This window comes from Opisthocomus hoazin, chromosome 1, assembly GCF_030867145.1.
Source record: "Opisthocomus hoazin isolate bOpiHoa1 chromosome 1, bOpiHoa1.hap1, whole genome shotgun sequence".
NCBI lineage: Eukaryota > Metazoa > Chordata > Aves > Opisthocomiformes > Opisthocomidae > Opisthocomus > Opisthocomus hoazin.
The window spans coordinates 44,916,787-44,937,262 of NC_134414.1; positions in this window are offsets into that span (position 1 = coordinate 44,916,787).

The following is a 20,476-nucleotide window of genomic DNA, read 5'->3' on the forward strand; positions in this document are numbered from 1 at the left end:
CCACCCAGATTCAAACTTCACATTTCAGATCTTACAGACGAAACTCCATGTCCCTCACTTTTCTCTTAAACATTTTATTCCAGGCTAATACTGAGTTTTGAATTAGAATCATAGAATAATTTAGGTTGGATAGGACCCCTAGAGGTCATCTGGTTTATTCACCTTCACAAAGCATGGCTAACTTCAAAGTTAGACCACGCTGTTAAGTGTCTTGTTCAGTTGACTCTCTGAGCAACTTATTCCAGTGCTAAAATACTGCCTGTGGAGAATTTTTCTCTGATACCTAGTAATAATTTTTCCTTGCTGCAATTTATGACCTTGACCTCTTGTCCTTTCACTGTGAGCCCCTGATAGGTCTGTCTTCTGTATGACCTCCCATTAAGTACTCAACGACAGTACTCTTGAAAGACACCCCTCTTTAGTTTTCAAATCCTTTTGAAGACATTCCTCTTTAGTTTTCACCTGGCTGAACAAACCCAGTTGTCTCAGTGTCTTCTGCATGTCAGATGCCTGAGACCCCTGACCTTTTTGGTGACTATTCTGGGCTCTCTCCAGCATGTCTGTCTTTCTTGTACTGGTAATCCCAGAGCCTGAGGCAATATGATGGGCTTGAGTCACACAGGTGCTGCGTAAAGGGTAAGAATTTCTCTTTTCGACCCACAGGCTACACTCTTACTCACATAGCCCAGTATGTGGCTGGCTAATGCATCACAAAGTTGTACTGCTGGTTCATATTCAATTTCTTGTTTGCTATGATTCCCAAGTTCCATTCTGAAAAGCTGTTACCTAGTGGGTTCGTGGCCAGTGTGTAGGACTTGAGAGCATCTGGTTTGTCAAGGTTATTAGATCAAGAATCTTTTAAAAGGTGAAGTAACAGGGAAAGAGAAAAACAAAACACACAAACACACAAATCTGGTAAGCAAGTAATAAATGAGACAATAACAAAGACCAGAACTCTACAGCTACTAATTGATGGACCGTTAAGAAATACCAGGCACAGCAAAATGTTGTGAGGTTTCTTTGGCACTGATGTCAAGCCATGCAGTTTGTGGTGACAATACATGAATTAAGCAGAAAGTAATAAGAGGGAAAACAGCAATTGCTACCTATCTTTTGATATAATGTTGTAGAAAGACTAGAAATATTTAAGAGAAAGTAAATACTTCTGCTGCTTGAGACCAACATTTTGACATTGTGCCATGGTGCCCATCACTGTCAGACTGCAGCGTGACCACAGACATTGTGATTCTCTATCATATGAATATGAAATACTTATGTTTATGATTAAGGATTAACCACCACTCCTCAAATCCATTCCGTGTCACAGTCAAAATCTTGTTATGGCAAAAAAGGGACACCCTGTATATAGGAAGACAACAATTTGTTATCAGTCTAATTAATTTTTTAACAGTCAATTTGAAACACAACAATCAGTTCCTATTAGTAGACCACTTGCACTAAAGCTCATACTCGTCCTAATTCATATAGAAATGACTCATGCATAGTACTCTTAAAATTGTTTAAAATATCTGTATATTTTTCTCTAGTGTTAACATCATCCTTCTAATATTGTTCTGATGTCAAAGGTTAACAACTCTCCTTAAGACTTAGGGTGAGAGTTACAGCAAGTCATCAGCACCCTGAGATATTTGTGAACAGTATGATGGTCGTGGTTAAGGGGGTCTTCCGTCTTCCCATCAGTCTTGGGCCTACTGAGTTTTATTTGAATGTGTTTTCTTATCACATTGTGCTTCTTTCTTACTGGTGCCCAGCTGAAGTTTGCAAATTGTACAATAGACACTTTTTCTGTCTCCAGCCTCAGTGTACAGCCTCAGAAAAAACCAAATAAAAATCAGCTCAGAATCAAGGAAAACTGAGACCAGTCCTTACATGCTACATTGTTAGGTATATGCATACAAGTAGCAATACAAATGCTATGGTCTTTTAGTAGTACCTGCTAGCTCATCTTTACTGTGGTACACAAGCTCACAAGTGATTGATATAAAAAAAGCAAAACACTGAAGACCACTGAAAAAAAGAAGTAATCAGTCTTTTATGCCAAGGTCCATGGACTTTATACATCTGCACTGCAGCAAGAAGAAATGCGTGTGTAAGAGACAGAAAGAGGGGAAGGTCGGAGAAGTAACTATCAGCATCCCACTTCTCTCACCAAAGGAGAGAGTACATGATTAGATTTGCTTGATTTAGTAAGTGAGACTATTAAACACTATTCATAATTTTTTAATTCAGAACAAATAAATCAACAAAAAAATCATTTGAGTTTTTAGATCTATTATGTGGAAGAAACCCAGAAACTTTCATAATGATCCACTAATTGCATCCCGGAGTTCCTCTTTCTCTGTTAGATGAAATTTAGTTTTGCACTCAAGATGCAAGAGATCTGCTTCCAAATTCGTCCCTTTCCTGTTTTCTTTAAACTTGGATACTCTACAGTGAGTGTCTAATGTGTCCTGTCTTTTCTGTCTCCAGTCAAAACATTTACATGTGTGTAACTAATTAAATGATCTATTCTTATCCAATAAGAATGGAACATTCAAGAGATTATTCTGACCCATTCAAGCAAGTATTCAGACCAATTAATTGTTACATAAAAAGTGGGTTCTGTCATTACTATGCAAAAAGAATAAGCTCTAGTTAGCTCTTTGAAAGAAAAAATGTATATGACTACCATCAGAAAATTATCCCAGTTTCAAGGGCTCTTTTTTATTTTGTTTTCACGTATGCGCACAAAAATAAATCAGACAATGATACTTAGTTTCATTGTGTATTGGGAAATTATGAATCCTAGAAAACTTTTCTAGGACATGAGAATAATTTCCTGCTCTGTTCTATTAGCAAGTCTTAATATTTCTTTGTTCGCCAGATCCAGGAACAAAGGATTTTAAAACATCTGAAGCTCTTCCTGTGGCTCTTCAAAACAGTGTTTGAACTTTTCCATTCTTCAGAATTGCTTCTTATGAGATTTAACCACAAAAGACATTCATTTTTTTTCAATTTCACTCAAGTTTTAATCAAAGTAGCATACAATTTTATTGAACATTAGGTTTGGTATAAATCTTGCTAAACATAGCAGTGGAACTGTCGTGATCATACATGTGGGTTGGCAGGCTTGAAGACAGCAGAGCCTGCTGGACTGAGACTTTCCAAGCAAAGGAGATAACTTGTCAGGCCTGCCCCAAAGCCAGTGACCTCAATCATAAAACAGTTTGTGGGAGGCAGTAAAGTGAAACTAAAGACCTTCTGAGCCTTCAGACCAGAGATGGCTATCTGAAGTAATTCATTGAAGTATCAGGACACTGGAAGGGTTGGAGGTTGCCTGTGGGCTGGGATACTGGGAGCGTCAGGGGGCTCCCCACGGGGTTCATCAAGGCAGAGCCTGGTAGTCAGGGCCCATCCCACCCCAAACAGCGGCAGGGCAACTGGAGGGCACTGGGGCAGATCCAGCCCTGGGCATTGGGCACCACACTGGGGATGGGCTGAGCCCAGGCCAGGCCTTGGGCCCACAGGTGGGACCAGCTCAGTGAGGCCCATGGCTGGGCAGGGCAGGGCTGTTGGGGCTGGAGACTGGCCCTGCTGCAGAGTCACGTGGGCGGGGGCTGATGGCACAGGGGGGCTGATATGGGGTCCTGGGCCATGGGGCAGGGTGGGGGGAACAGTGCGGGAGTGGCAGTGCCCATTAGTGAATAATCCAGGGACCTAGGGCTCATCACTTACTTTGACAGCTACTGCTTTCAATTTGATTTTGAAACATTCGTTGTCCTTGACTTCACTGGCAGTGAAAATTAAAAAGGAAATGAAAGTCTAGGTTACAGAAGTTGTGTTCAGCAGCCAGCTCAGATTCAGCAGGATACATCTCTTGTTTTTTCAAAATAATTATATTTTTAAAATATACAAGTTATATTAAATATAATATTATTAGAGATTATTTCACATTTTCAATAAGGTGTATGGTCCTTAAGATTCTTTATAGAATATTTACTTGTTTTACTCTACTTGATACACGAATTTTAAGTTAACAGTTGGAAAGCTCACTTTCTTATGTTAGACCCTCCTTGACATTTCCCTATCACACACCATGTGGCAATGCATCACTGAAAGTTAATATTGTACCACAGCAGCAGAACTACAGAAAGTCCTTTCTAGTACGTAGGTCTCCTAAAGGCATATTTCATACCTGTGATTATTTTTTTTTAATTATTATAACCATAGCTTGCTTATCTATTAAAAATATTAAATGGAGGGTTGGTCAGACACATATTTTATAGATCACACACATGTGTTAATTTTTGGATATCTGTTCTGCGACTGATAGCTAACAAGGAGATTCTAAAAGTGTGGTAACTTGCTTAAAGAATGGTCTTGATATTAGTTGACTTTATTCTATAATGGGTCTGACTACATGCTGTTTCAAGATTTCTGTAGTTAGTGTTACAATATTTGTTTCCTAATTTTATTTTCCAAATTAATTTTAAATATTGGTTAGTGTCAGTAAGTATTTCACTAGGAAAAGTCTTTTCTCTAAAAAATGGTTTTGTAAAATACAGTTTTACTGCATGTTCATCAGGATCATTTGTTATTCATGTTTTCACTCTTGTCAAGTTGAGGTAGACTAACCTGCAATGTTGATCGATGCTGGATTCTTCTTTTACAACAGTTGTCCATCTTTTGCCATCTTGCTGTCAATTCAAGTTTACAAGCAAACATTGACATTTACTTCTACTTTCTTTCCTTTGAGCAAAGAATAAAATCAGCTTGGATGCTCTGTTTGCAACAGATCTCATTCAGATCTTCTGTGGCTGTAATTCAAATCCAAAGAATCTAATCAATGTGTATAAATCACAGAATCATAGAAATATTTTGAGTTGGAAGGGACCTCTAAAGATCATCTAGTCCAACCTCTCTTCTACAGTCAGGGACATCTTTCACTAAATTAGAATGCTCAAAGCCCTGTCCAACCTTGAACACTTCCAGTGATGAAGTATCCACAGCTTCTCTGGGTGACCTGTTCTAGTGTCTCATCAACAGAGGGGATGGAGGAAAGTAAGGCGACAGAGCCAGATTTTTCTAAAGTATCCAGTGATATCCAGTGACAGGACAAGAGGCCATGAATATCAACTGAAAACCAGGAAATTTTGTTTAAATATAAAAATCTTTTTAATCAGAATGGTAGTCAAACTCTGGAGCAGGTTTCCTCAGGTGGTTGTGAAGTCTCCATCCTTGTCTGACTGGACACAAGCTTCAGCAACCCAATCTAGCTGCCTCTTCTTTCAGCATGGGTGCTGGACTTGATAGATTCCAGAGTACCTTTCACACTCATCAACTATTCTGTGTCTCAGCGTGCCACAAACTAGGCATTATATACTTCTCAAAGGAGACTGAAGATCAGGTAATTTTATGTGTCCAGGGTGTGCCACTTAATGAAAGGTGATGGTCCGGGTTGCTGTGTTGTTTAGCTATATAGGAAACAGCAAGGATTCCAGTCCTTGATTTAGTAAGAGTTTATTTATTTACAGAAGCTTGAACAATAAAGACAGAAACAAGAATGCTAGTCAGTCTTGGAACATAGCCTCCCCTGATACCTACAACACCAGTCAGTGATGTAGTTTCAAATTTCTGTGAGAATAACAGTACTGAATTTGAGAATCATCTCTGAAATCACCAATTAATAAGTTAGCAACATATCCATATACCTCAGCTGTGTGCCTCTTCATTCAGTTTATGTGTTTGGGAGGAAGCCATTTGGCAATTTTAACCTTAATTTCAGGTAGAATGAAACTGAATTTTTAAAGAGATTAATTTTAAGGAAATATATTTAGCTGACACCTAATCTTACCACAAAGCTTTCTTCTAAAGTCAATGTCCACCATATTAAAATACTCAATTGTTTATTTGCCAGTGGATTTATCTAATTGTTGTAGCTGTAGGTTGCTTTTTAATTAGAAAATATTAAATGGAAGGATGTTCAGGCACACAATTAACAATTATAGACCATATATTTACATTATTTACTGAGTATCTATACTGTGGACCCAATGTGCAGATCCCTGACTAGTCCTTCCTTGTTTATAAGTCCAGCAGATCACCTGTCCTCACTGATCCTCAGTCACCTATGTCTGGAAGTTTTGGTCAAGCACTACAGAAACCTCCTGGACTGCTTGTGCCCTGCTATGCTGTCTATCCAGTAGATACTGGCATAGTTGAAGTCCCCCATGAGGATCAATGCCTGCATATGTGTGCCTTATTCCAGTTATCTGCAGAACGCCATATCTACTTCTTCCTGATCAGGCAGTCTGTAGCAGACACTCACCACAACATTGCAAACCTTGGTCTGCCCACTAATGCCAACCCACATATTCCCAGCAAGTTCATCACCTGTCGCTAGGCAGAGCTCCATGCATTCCTGCTATGCTCTCACATACTGGGCGACCCTCCCTCCTTGCTTTCCTGTCCCGCCTTTCCTAAATAGCCTGTGTCCATCCATGGCAGCACTCCAGCCATCTGAGCTCTCCCACCATAACATTGATACTGTGAAAAATGTAATGTAACTTTGTTCATATGCCTGTTGAGAATGTCTTTGGTACTGTTCTCCCACAAACCATGCTCGGCAGGGTCCCAGAGCATGCCAAGTGTAACAGATGGAAAAAATATCTGGGATTATGCCAATGATCACTACTGCTACCATTCTTCAGTCATCATTCCTCTTGCAAAGACATTTTACAGATGCAGTATAGATGGATTTGCTTCTCAGGAGGATATCCTACTGTCTGTTGCAGAACACAGTTCTTGTTTGTAGGTCTTGTCTCTTACTGATCATTTGGGCAATTTATGCAAAATGAAAAGACCTCCAGTAGGCAAGACAAAACAAAGGCCTGCATCTAAAAAGGTTGACAACCTAGCTTCACACCTTTCTCGTCTCTTCTAGACTGTGAGGAAACGATGTCATACTCTTCACAATTCTCCAAGACTGTGTTCTCCTAACAGGCCCTGGAATGTTGAGATGGTAGGACTAGAAGGCTGATACATTAAGGACTGTACTCGTTGATGTTTCCCAGAGAAGAGCTCCCCAGTCCAGTACATGTGCGCTGAATATGCAATGAATATTTAGCAATAGCTGATTATGTTAAAGATTAGAGAATTCTTTGCCTGTAGTTCCTGCTCTTACTGAATGTTTACCATTCTTATCCTGAGTTGTCTTTAGTCACTCCATTGATTCCACAGGAGCCATTTCTATGCACATTTTCAACAGTCAAAGCTAAAACAGCCAACATTGAGTGAAGTTCACACAATTTCTGCTGTTGTGCATTTTACTATCAACTTTTGTTGATTTAATGTGACATTATTATTTTTTTCTGAAGTTAGTTTGTCCTGGAATCTAAAGGACTAGGAATGTCTCATAATAAGGTATAAGCAAGAATTCCTGTGAGCCGAAATGTATTATTTTTCTAAAATAACTGTTCTAAAGACTACCTATTTCCATTTTCTGCCTCCAGATCAACAAGTGTTATGAGTCTGTGAATATATCAGGTAAAATCATTGTACATGTAAAACACATGTTGTATACATACAAGAAATAAAATGGTTATTTACAATAAATTTGGAAGGAAAAATTAAAAGTATAAAAATCTTGTTGCACTTAATAAAAATATTCCTCTTTCATATGTTTTATTTAAATCACTAGACAAAAAATAGCTGTGTGTTCCAAAATCTATACCAACAGATGGCAAGCCTTTGTTTCGCCAGATATGTATGTACCTTGCACCTGTCGCATATTTTGTTGTAAAGGTGTAAGTACTGCTAGTGTACATATAAATGACTATTTAATCCTCAGGTCAGTTACCAGCATGTTAGCCATATGTCATGTGGGAGAACAAATGTTTTACTATAATAGGAAAAGAACATTCTATTTGCCATATGATTTTCCTTTAATTACAAGATTCAAATGTTCAGGCTAGACAAATGTCTCTGAGATTCATTGAATTTTTGTGTTTCACCACAGCATACTTATTTATCAGTATCCAAACAATGGAATTCTGTAATTAGAGGAATTAAGCTTCTTTTTAAAACTTTGTTAAATTTGTTATGAATGGGACTTCCACAACTGATGGGCAGTGACCAATAAGGAATACTGCTGAAGATGAAAATAGGTTTAGGTTCTAGGTTTAGGTTAGTTTAGGTTCTGTGGAACAAAACTATCTTAGCATTTATACTACTAATGCAGAATAGGTTATTCTGAGAATCGTGGATGCGTCAAAAATGTTAGTTTGTTCTTCAGCTGCAAAAACAGAGTTCCAAAAGCAAATCTGGACGTACAATAGAGGTGACTTTACCTGGCCAGTATTGACATAGCCAAGATATTAAGTGCTGGATCACTAAAAGGCATAATATAAAGCAGAAGAAAGAATGGTATGTTTGGTGCATATTTTCCCATGTGGTACTTCTTTGAAGGTTTCCTTTGCGTACTGTTGTGAAATAGGAGTATTGTGTTGGAAATTCTGTTTCTTTTAGGCATTCAGTCTTTTGGTTTTATTTGGTGGCAATGTTTATAATTACATTCAGTCCAGCTTGTATGGTAGGCATAGTCTGAGCACTCAAAAATATTTTGTAATGCTTTCTGGGAATTAAACATATATAGAGAAAGCACAAGGTTTTATCCAGATATTAAGGTTCTACTTGGACAAAATTACTACTTGCTTGCTTGTTTCTTTTATTTTTACCTAGAAATACATTTGGTGTTGCATGATATTCACTGTTGACTATATATCTGTGATATGCATATTTACCCACAAAAGAGTAGCATTAAAAAATACAAAACTTATTTTTATTGTATGAACTTGGTGTATTTTTTTTTCCTATGGTATCTTAGCACTACAAGCAAATCCTAAGAAGTAATATGCAACTTTGCCTTTTGTTATTTTAAAAGACATTCTATGATATGTCTTTTACATGTATATGTGTATGTAAAAATACCGTACTGAATATTGTAAGAAAGGATACCAGAATCACATAGTCAGCAGATCTTCCTTCTTCCAATGTGCTCACTTCAGAGCTGGGTTAAGTTAAATTCAATAAAATATGTGCATGTTTTTCTCTTTTTTTTCTGACTGAAAATGCTAACCACCTAATTTAGAGATTCTGCTCTTTTCATGATCTGTCATTTCAGGCTCTAATGAGCCACAGTCATTAAAAATCTCATGGCACTTCCCACAAAAGTAGTCATCATGATTTGTTAAGTGCTGACACTGGACTCATCTTTATACCAGACACAAACTAAAACAAGAGCACTGTCCAGCTTAAGTATATATGTTCTAATTTCCTATGTTTTATAAATATTCACTATGTTAAATGCCATCCTAAAATGTGAGAAAGATATTTTATAAGAAACAGAAAAAAATTATTTTTGTAATATATAAAGTTGATTTTTTGCATGTGAATTAAACTCATTGCAATCTACTTGTGTGAAAACCATCACCAAAGCATGAGATTTCTGCTCTTTTTTTCCCCCAGTGTATAATATTTCATTCATTTTGATCTCTGAATTTTCTTTAAGACACTGTACAATTTTACTTTACTAATTTATTCCCTTGTAATCCTAAAGGTGAATAAATTATATTTAGGCACTTGCTATAATTTCCTTGACTGATTATTCACAGGATGTTAAATTTGGAGTCCTCTGAATGTGTTCTCTGTATCATGTGTTCATTATGTTTTATTTCATTCTATTTTTTTTCCTTTTTTTACTGTGTTTATGCCCCCTACTTTACATTATCTCTTTGTTTTTTCTATTAATTAACCCACATCTTTATTAGTTTTTTAATGATCAAGTAAATTAAACTCATTCAGTTTTGCTGTTCGTGAGTGTACAGCAATTTTATTTATTTTATGCTGTTTCTCACACTTAAACCCTTCAGGTTTTTAACTCAGCATGCAGAACTAAGGACAACCTCTTCTAAAAGGAGTAACAACTCCTTGATATTTATTAATTATAAGATATGCAGTCCACATATGTGGCCTATATGCTCCAGTTAATGGAAGCCTTGCAACCACACTTTGATTAGCAAGAACTCTAATCTCTATCTTACTGGTGGAGAAGCAGCACAAAGGTAGCAGCTGGAAAATATGTGTTAAGAAATGTGCCATAGAAAATGAATGTCAGAAATGTCATAAAGTTCAGCAATATTTAATTATTTGATTTCTTAAATATTTTATTCAGTAGTTTACTATTTCTCATATGAAATCAATTTAAAGTTTGAACCTAATTGGAATCAGTACTCTGAACACTGTTAAAAAGGGCCTGTGCCTAATATGATTCAGCTTAAAGTCCCAAAGCTCACCCTTTCCTTGATTCTAAACTCCATTTCTGGCTGCCATTCCTAGTATTATTTTTGTGCTGCCTTAAGTGGTGAATGGATTTAAAACAAACCCAAACTAACAACAAAAAACACCTGTGAATCCTGAAATATGAATCTCTTTACATCAGTGTTAGTTCCCTGATCATTGATGATTCAGTAATAATCCTTTTTAAGTTTAGCACGTTCATTCATGCATACAGAAATACATCTGCACAGAGTAGACGGTACCTCTTACTTAACCAGGTCTATAATAGGTTGCTATTTTAAATAAATAACTATGATTGAAATGTGAATGCCACCTGATGTCATGATAAAAAAATAAACTGAAGAATTTTTTGGATCCTAAATACAGGGGTTCTGAATCCTAAATATAGGTGCTTGCTAAGCCACTTAGATTGGATCATTCCTGCTAAAATCAACAACAATCAGGGATTTCGTCCAGAAATGGATTCAGAGGTGCTTCTCATCACACCCGAAGAAAGATATCTGCCTGTGGTCACCCCAATAGCTCTCCAGATTCCTCAGGGATCCATTTAAATGGCCGTACATAGGTAGGAACTGCTATATGAAATGTGGCCCATAGTTTCTGAGACATCTTCACAGAGCTTGCATATTTAAGAAGAGACCTCAGAAGATGCTCATGCTTTTGAAGTAACAAGTAAATGGCAGGAGAAATATCTCGCATCTCAAATGGTATTGCGTACTTATGTGTGGGCTGCTGAACTGCATCCTAGATTTCCACTGATTGTAATGGGAGCTTAGACACCAAACTCCCATGTCAGTGCTTACATTTAGTTGTCTAGCTATAACCTCCAAACTAGTTAAAACATCTACAGTCTGGGCTGCATGGGCTTGGTCTTGTCGTTTAGACAGAAGTGTCAGTGAGACACTCTGTGTTGTCCTACCTGGTTATCATGTTTCTGCTCAGGAGCAGAGCCAGTTTTTTATGAATGCTGGGTCATGCATTTCTGGCTCTATGCAACAGTTTCTAGGGCATCAAATAATACTATGCATCTATGGTTAGGAAGCACATCATTGCTGATTTCAGTTTGCTCCAGTGTTGGCTGATAATGAACAGGGATTTTTCAATCTCTTTCTTCTGAGATGCCTCAGTTCCACCTAAGTCCTAAGTAGTAATTTATGTACTTGGCTGAACCTTGTCTTTCATAATGTGTTGACATAGGACATTACTGTCACTTTAACAGATTAAGAAAATCAGCTACTTTTAAGTTATTGTTGGTAGGCATGCTTGGAATATTTTCATGGCTTTTTTACCTTCGAAGTTTTTCCTATAAAGAGATAAAAACCCTTCCATGGATTAGCATGTATAACTTCTACTTATGAATATTTGTTCATTTTTCATGTTATCAGTTAGTCCTTGAATTTACTAGAAATACATTGATTTCTCAATGAAAGAAATAGCGAATTTTTCAGATTGCAGTTCTTTTTTCTGCATTAAATTCAGATGTTAGGTTTTTATCAATATTTTGAAAGTTACATTTTCTCAACTCACCTTAATTTCACAGTAATGCCCTGTCACATAACTTGCAGAAAAAATAATAAAATAAAAACATTGACTTTTCCTGATGAAGAAAACAAAGTTCAGCTTGCTTGTTATGATACAGTTCAAAAGGATAGTAGACTCCTCACCATGGTACTGCTTTACAGGTTTTCTTTTTTGATTCCTTAAGTGTTTTTCCCTTATCTTTCAGGGGTTTATTCTGGATGTCAGAGTTATAATACTTCACCTGATAACAAAGCAGCACTGCACATAAATGTTGGTTGATTCATACACAGCTAATGAAATATATTACAGATAAAAATCTGCTGCATTTATGTATCAGTTCTCTTTATATCTCAGTTTAAGAAGGATGGGCCTCAGCAATTTGATACCTGTTAATGAGTTCTGTAAAACACTCAGCATACTGCATTTCATGTATTTGTTGAACCTTTATCATAGAGATAGCAGTTTACAAAACTGATTTAGACTGCTGACACTTTTGAAGACCAATAAGTCTTGCCTTTTTTTAATGTAGATGCAATGACTAGTGTTAGAGTAGATTTTGCGGATTGAAGAGTGGTACCTTATTTAAAATAGCACCACAGAAATGCTAACAGAAATTAAAATAGGTTGGATGATCATTAAAAGACTGGTGGAAATCATCCTAATAATGAATAATTATCCACTAAATTCCTAGATAAATTGCCTTTACTGCCTTGAACATTGTATAGCACACAATGGCAATTTAGCTGAAACCTTGAAATGGTTTTATATGCATTGTTTCTTCACTTCCTTTTCTTTTAGCTATCACTTCTATGTGTGACTTCAGGTATTTTGTATTTATACAATAAATAAGTTCAGAAATGCGCACCTTTTGGAAGATAGTCTGTGGAGGATGAAGCATTAAAGAACTGGGGACATGTGAGCAATCCAGCATTTTCTCTATGAAGCCATGAAGCCTTAGCATAAGGCCGCAGAACCTTAGCATAAGGCCGCAAGGGCATCTAGAGGAGAAACGGTGGTATAAACAAAGGAATGAATGCAAAGAAAAATGAGTCCGGAATACTGAAGCGGAACCTGCCAGCTGGCAAGAAAGCCATGAGCACAGCGCATGAACAAGTAATGTACACCAATCATAATCGGGTTGCTACGTGATTTAATTTGATTATTGCCAATGGGAGATCGCCGCGTATCTAATGGGGAATATAAATGTGAGCTATCTGGGGCTAATAAACGGCTTGTACCTGATCACATTGATCGTCGTGTCGAGTCCGGTTCATCCTCCGCGACAATAGTCCTTATCATTCTTTTTTTTTAATTACAAAGTAGCTATGTATGTTGTTCCAAAATGTTATAACAATACTGGACATTACTTTCTCTTGCAAGTATAGATGCCAAGTGCTTTCTTTTTCTTTTTTAACTATTAATAATATTCTTACTGCTGATTAAAAGGCACTTTCTGTTTCTGTTTCTCACTAGCTTTTCAAAAGATTCAGTGGATTTGTTTCCATTGTTGTAAAATTAATTCCTGTATCTAAGAAAAAAATAATACTTCCGTCTTCATATCTTCTCTGAATCTCTAATTCAGTGGGCTCTGATGAATCTTTACAACACTTAACTGAATGTCTTCAGATATGTACATTTTCTGATAACTTTCTTTGGCCTAATCTAGATTGCCAGCTGCACAGTTTCTTCCTTTCTCAGGAAACATATTATGTCTTGTCCAATGTCCTGTGAATAGATACAGTTTCAAGCTTCAGAGATTTTCAAGATCAAAGGATAAAGCCCTAGCAACTTGGCCTGACCTCACAGTTGACCCTGCTTCAAGCAGAGGTTGGACCAGAGACATCCTAAGATCACTTCCAACCTGAATTACCCAATGTTCCAGTGAGTAAGTGAGTGCTCTTGGATCATACTAGCAAATGAACTAGGAACACCCGTGCTACAAAGCTGAGCTGCTACGCTGAGATGAAGAGCTAAGATTCTGTTTCTGTGGGCTGGAAATCCTCTCTTCCTGAGCCTGACTTAGACTGATGATCTGCAGCACATGCTCACCCATAAGTTAAATGCATACAAGTACAGGGTACATTATTAAATATATGTGAAATTGTTGTCTAGTTCTTTTATTACTAACTTGTCTTTATAGTATATTAAAGAGGCTATAGCATTGTTTGCTGTGCTCTTGATTCATGAAATGTTTCTTATAAAATTTGCACTTCACTTTCAATGACCACCGCAAATGAACTTGTTCCCTATGTATCATTTTATATATCACATCAGATCTTATATATTGTACATCACCAATTTTTTTTCAATTGTATTGTTCTTTTTTGCAAAATGGATCTATATTCTTTTCATATCTGTTACTCAGAACCACAATACTTTCAGTGACCAAACATGACCAAGCATGTTTCTTGGATCTTCTCTATTGTGTCTTCTCTGTGGTAATATTTCCTACTATTCCATCATATTTTTATAGACTGAAATTTAACATTCCCAGGTGATCCCCTGATTATAAATGTAACAGTAGTAGATTATTAGTAACCCTTGAATTCATGTTCATTCTGCTCATTCAGCTCAACATTTCTCACATGTATCTGTTAAAGATTAAGTCAAGATCTGATCCAGATTTGTTCCTGAAGTTGTTCTAGATAAAGATGAAGATCAGTTTCACTTTTCTTGTTTTGTTATGTCTCTTTAATCTTTTCACTTAGCCCAGTACAATAATTTACATTGTGAAACTTCAGATATAAAGAAAAGTGAGATCATCAGATTGCTCATTAACACACTCAGAGCAAGGACCTTGTCACTGCCTTTGAAGCCACCAACTCCTATTCAGTTGAAAACTGTAATGATTGCACAGAAAGCTGGGAGGGTCCACTGAGCCTAGGTACAAAGAGAAGCCAGGAAATGAGCTGTGAAGATAAAAGTTGAGTTCTTCTTCCCATGTTGCTATGGGGAGGGACAACACGACTCCATACTTTTCTTTTCACTGGCATATCACAAAATGATGTGATAATATTTGATAAAGCTGAATAATGTGTATTTAGGATAAGAGTATAGTTCTTAATGGGAGAAGAAGGAATTATATTTGTACTCAGTTAATCTGAGATCAGTCAGCATTGATGGTAGAACCAAAGATGTTAGATTGTTATGTTAATTTTGTTTGGCCACTTCAGGTAAACATCTCAGTTTAATTTATTGCATGGATTTTGTTTTGTCTTTGTCCTTTGCTCATTCCTTTCTCTTTCCATTTTCAGCTTCTTCTTACTAATTGAACTTTATACACTTGCTACAAAACCAAGAACAAACTTGAAGCATATTCATAGTTGTCCCATAGGAAAAAAAAGAAAGAAAAAAAAGAAGTAGCTTTATCTGTCACATCACAGGCTTTAAAGTAGCCTAGACATTTCATAATTCCCATGCACTCTTAATCTACTTTGTGTATATTACACACTCAGACTTCTCTAAATTTGTTGTAATTAGACCTATGTATTACAAAGGGACTTCTCATACTGCTCCTACCTAATCTCTAATTTATATGCAGAAGAGCAAAGCTAAAGAGTTTAGGATTTTCACATTTAATGCTCTTTTTACCTAATCAAGTTATACAGCTTAGTAGCTTCCTTCCCTGTGGTTCCCACTTTTCTTTTTTTTTTTTAATAAATCAACATAAACTCAGGCAGGCATTAATGCTACTCTGTAACCTTTCTCTACTCACTGATTGTTCTCTGGGGACACAATATATCATCACTCAGCAATAAATGGTGCATGGATAACCCCTTATAAATAATCAGTTTATAGTTGAAGTACTAGCGAATCCACATTCATTCACTATGTGTTTTGTCCACTTTTTTCTCTAACCAGTATTAAAATTTTGCTCCATAAGGCAGAGGGAGATGTATCTAAATAAAACTGGATTAACTTCGTGAACTCCTTCACAGAATCAGGACTTTACCACCAGAACTGGTTCTGATGGTCCAAGAGGTCAATTTAAAATTTGCTTTTCTCAACACAACATGTTCTGCTGAATCCTATTAACAAAACATCCCCCTTCACCAGCTCACATGATCATTTAGTATGAAGCATAATTTCCTGCTGGCTTCTTGGTTATAATAATTACTGACATACATTTGCAAAATAAAACTGATGCTTATCTCCTTCCTTTACCTTAGAATATTATACTCAGCAACATACAGTACAAAGTCGGTATAGACAGCTGTAAGTCTGAAAACACAGAAAGGAGCCCAAGACATTATTACTTAATTAACTTTGTGTTGTTACAAAAAATATATTTGCAGTTATTTATAATTTATCTTTGGATATTTGATGCTCCCTGGTCAAATTAAACTTTTTTCTTGTCTTTTCATGTCTTTTTTCTTCTGAAAATACTAAAAAAAATCATGTGTTCAGACATCTTTTTTTTTTGGAGAGGTGAATATTTTACATACAAGATGACTGAGGTCCTGATTTTTTTTTTTTTTGAGAAATAGAATGTGTTTTAAAAAGAACATTATCAAGTCATCATCTGTCATCTTTCCTATATGTATAATTGAAATTCTCTCTTCAGAGTTAGAATTAGGCTTCTTTCTTTGCTTGTTCACTGCTTATATTTATGATCTGGAGAAAGATATATAAGATATTTACAGAGCATTAAATTTATGGAAAATGATTCAAGATGGTAGAATTAGAAGGGTTAAGTAAGAATACAGGAAAGAATGAAAACTTGCCTGTCAGAAAACATCCAAAGAAACAGCAAACAAAAGCATGGGTTTGTTTGATATTTTTATGCAACACATTTTTAATTATCATTCAAGCTACATAACAGCTAAAAAAACCATCCAGTATTAATATTTTACACTGTCATTACAGTAGTAACATGCAGACCCATTTCCACAGACTTCCCAGTAAAATGTGGAGTCCTGTCAGATTTTCCATAGCAGTAAAATAATCCTACAAATCTGAGGAGACTTCTTCTAATGGAGTCCTCACTCTTCTTTTTCACAAGTGCATGGTCAACAACAAACAGATTTCCAATTTGACTGATGTTTTCCTTTTACAATAATAACATACTGGATTATGCTGCAAAGATGGTGCCCTGTGTATCTTCAGTTATAAATAAATAGTAAAGTGTAAGCAAATAAGCAAATAGTAACATTTTAACAAATTATTTGTATTTTGAAACTTTTTACTGCATCAAAGATCTTCAAATATTTGTCTTTACTACTGCGAACATTAAGCTAAATGAAAACAAGCAAGGCTAAACCTTGAAAGGTGTACGTGTTGTTTCTATCTACCTGTAATTGCAATTCCGTCTTTTCTGAAAATAAGACAGGCATTTGTGTTTCAGTTCATCACATGCCAGTGACAATAGAAAAAACAAAGATGGGTTATGGTGACAGAAGGCAGCTTGGGAACATTTTTTTGTATTGGTTCATTCTTTGATTTCTTGAGCATGACAAAGCAAAGTTCACTTAATATTGCCCCTCCTCCCCCCCCTCCAATGATGAATAGAAAGCACCTGCTCAGAAGTGCAGTGGATTTTCTCAGCTATTATAAAAAGTAAAGAAAATGAAGACTTCGTCTACCTATGTTAGGACCCTTATCCTGTATGTTTCTAGAAGACATATAACAGGTGACAGTAGCTGTCTGGTTGCTATTTTTCTGTTGTTTCTTTTTTTTTTTCTAGTCTACAATAAAATTCTATAGAAGAGACTGCATCCTACAGGAAGGACTAAAGCTGGAGCATTTCTTGAAGAACAGCAGCCCGTGGGAAGGACCCACTTTGGAGATGTTTGTGGAAGACTGCCTGCTTTGGATGGGGCTCCACGCTGCAGCAGGAAGAAATTGTGAAGAGGGAGGAGCAGCAGAGACAAAGCGTTATTAACTCACCTCAACAAAGCCGTGAGTGAAATTCAGTCTGAGAAGAAGGGAGGGGTGAGGGGGAAGATGTTTTTAGATTTGTTCTTTATTCTCATTTTCCTGCTCTTTTTGATTAGCAGTAAATTAAAAGAGTTTCCCCGAGCTGAGTCTGTTTTGCCCATGACAGTAATTGGAGAGAGATCTCCCTGTCCTTATCTTGACTTAAGAGTCATTAATTTTCTCCCCCTGTCCTGTTGAGGAGGGCAAGTGATAGAGCAGCTTAACCGGCACCTGGTGGCTAGCCAAGATCAAATGACTACACTCACAGATGGCACAAAATTGGGAGAAGTAATTAATACACCAGATAGGTGTGACGTCATTCAGAGGGACCTCAACAAGATGAAGAATTGGGCAGACAGGAACCTCAAGAAATTCACTAGTCAATGAGAAGTTTTGTATCTATGCACTAATTCATGTTGGGGGGCAGACCAACTAAAAACCAGCTTTGTGTAGAAGGACCTGGGAGTCCTGGTAGACAGAAAGCTGACCACAGTCCAGCAATGTGCCCTCACTGTCAAAAAGATCAGCAACCTCCTGGACTGCGTTAGGAGGAATGTTGCCAGCAGAGAAGTTATCCTTGCTCTCTCCTCTGTCATGGGGAGGCCACATCTGGAGTACTGGGGTCCAGTTTTAGGTTCCACAGTACAAGAAAGACATGGACACACTGGGCCATGAGCATGTTCAACATAGGGCCATGCAGATGGTTAAGGGTCTGGAGTATCTTTCATATAAAGAGATGCTGAGAGAGGTGGAACTGCTGAGCCTGGAGAAGAGAACGCTCAGGGAGATCTTATTCTTATGCATTAATACTTGATGGGAGAGTGTGAAGAAGATGGAACAAGACTCTTCTCCGTGATGCCCAGTGATAGGACAAAAGGCAATGAGTCCAAATTAAAAGCACAGAAATTTCCATCTGAAGACAAGGAGTGTTTTTTGATTGTGAGGGTGGCTGCACACTGATGCAGGTTGCCCAGAGAAATTCTGGAGTCTCCATCTGAGAAGATACTGAAAAGGTGACTGGAAACAACTATGAATATTCAGCTCTAGCTAACAATGTTTGAGCAGGGGTTTTGGACTAGGTAATCTCAAGAGGTGCCTTCCCTCTTCAACTGTTCTGGGATTCTATGATTTATGTTGTAGACATGTAAATTTAAGGTGATTTCAGATATGCTCTGAGTTTCCCTGTAAAGTGAAGGAGAAATCTAAAATCCTCTGTTGACTTTCAGAGTACCATCTTGACCTCTCTTTCGACTGTTTGGGGAACTTAAGCACCATCAGAGAACAAGTAGTCCACTTAAGTTATGAAAGGTTGTAAACTGAACACTCTATAGCGGAAGACATCTCTCCCCTAGGCTATAGTGCAAAGTCGTTCTGAACAGTCTTTGGAGTAGAGACCAAAGTCCCACAACACCTTCCTCCTTTGACATCTTTATACTTGGTTCTTCAGCCATCCAGCTTCGAAAAGAAAGGGTTAGGAAGTACTCTTGGCCAGGTTACACCATCGTTTAGTATTTACTGTGAACTTTTGGGTTATAGGGAAAATCTCTTGAGATTGAGAAGTACATAGACCAGATAAAAGTTACACTTCCTGGGTGACAATGTTGACATCTTACCTGAAACTGCCACGGCTGAGATCTCTATGCTTTACTATTATTCCATTCAAAAGCACAGGCTTATCCAAAATTTTAAATTTCTCCAAAAGTGTGCATCTTCTAACATTCATGGCTCAAATTCAAAGTAGATGAGGCCTGGACTGCAGAAGAAAGAAGGTTCATTAGCAATTTAGCAGGTAACAGCTGTTCAATCTGAAAATGAGATGTGGTTTTACCTCACTGTTTAAACAAAACATTATCTGTGTGAATGGTAATATTTTATGAATATCGAAAAAGTAAACTAAAAATATTTCTGTGTGAAGTAGTTTATAACATTAAAATCCACACTAAGATACAAGAGCTACTGTAAAGCATCTTTCTAAATGCTTTTCAAACATCACTGTTTAAAAGAATCTCATAGGATGTTTTTGATATACGTTGAAGAGGCAGTCAGTGATTTAATTCACAGTGGCTGCATATGCCTAATGTGAACAGATTCTCTTAATGCACCCGGCATGCTGGTCACAATTTTACAACCCCAAACTTATTATATATTTAAAATAGATTACAACACATCAAAACTAGACACCCCTGTGGTATCCTTCCACAGCTAAAATGCAGAAACCAGGGGACTTTTGTAAATGCATAGCATCTACACCCTTCTCTACTATACCTAGGTTCTCAGTTCACATCCATGAATTTAGAAAAGAAAATTGATAAAGGAGAAAGATACCTAGTACTAACAGTAATCTCCCACATCTTTTCCCTTGTTGTTGTGAGAGTCCTTTTCACACTTCGCTGCATTCTGCTTCAAAGTCAGATCATGTTTTTGGTATTGACCTGGTTACAGTGTAAAGAAATGTATCTGTGCTGTAAAATCTACCAACTGCAAATCATAGACTTTTTTAATGAGTGTACAATCTGACCAATAATAATCTTTTAACATGAATATTGATGTATGTATCTCAATAAGACTGCCAGACTTAGGAAATTAGACCTTTTCTTAATTATTTATATTCCAAAGTTACTTCCTATACTTCTTCAAATATTTGACAGGACTTGTATTTCTATTATCATATATTTATTTTATT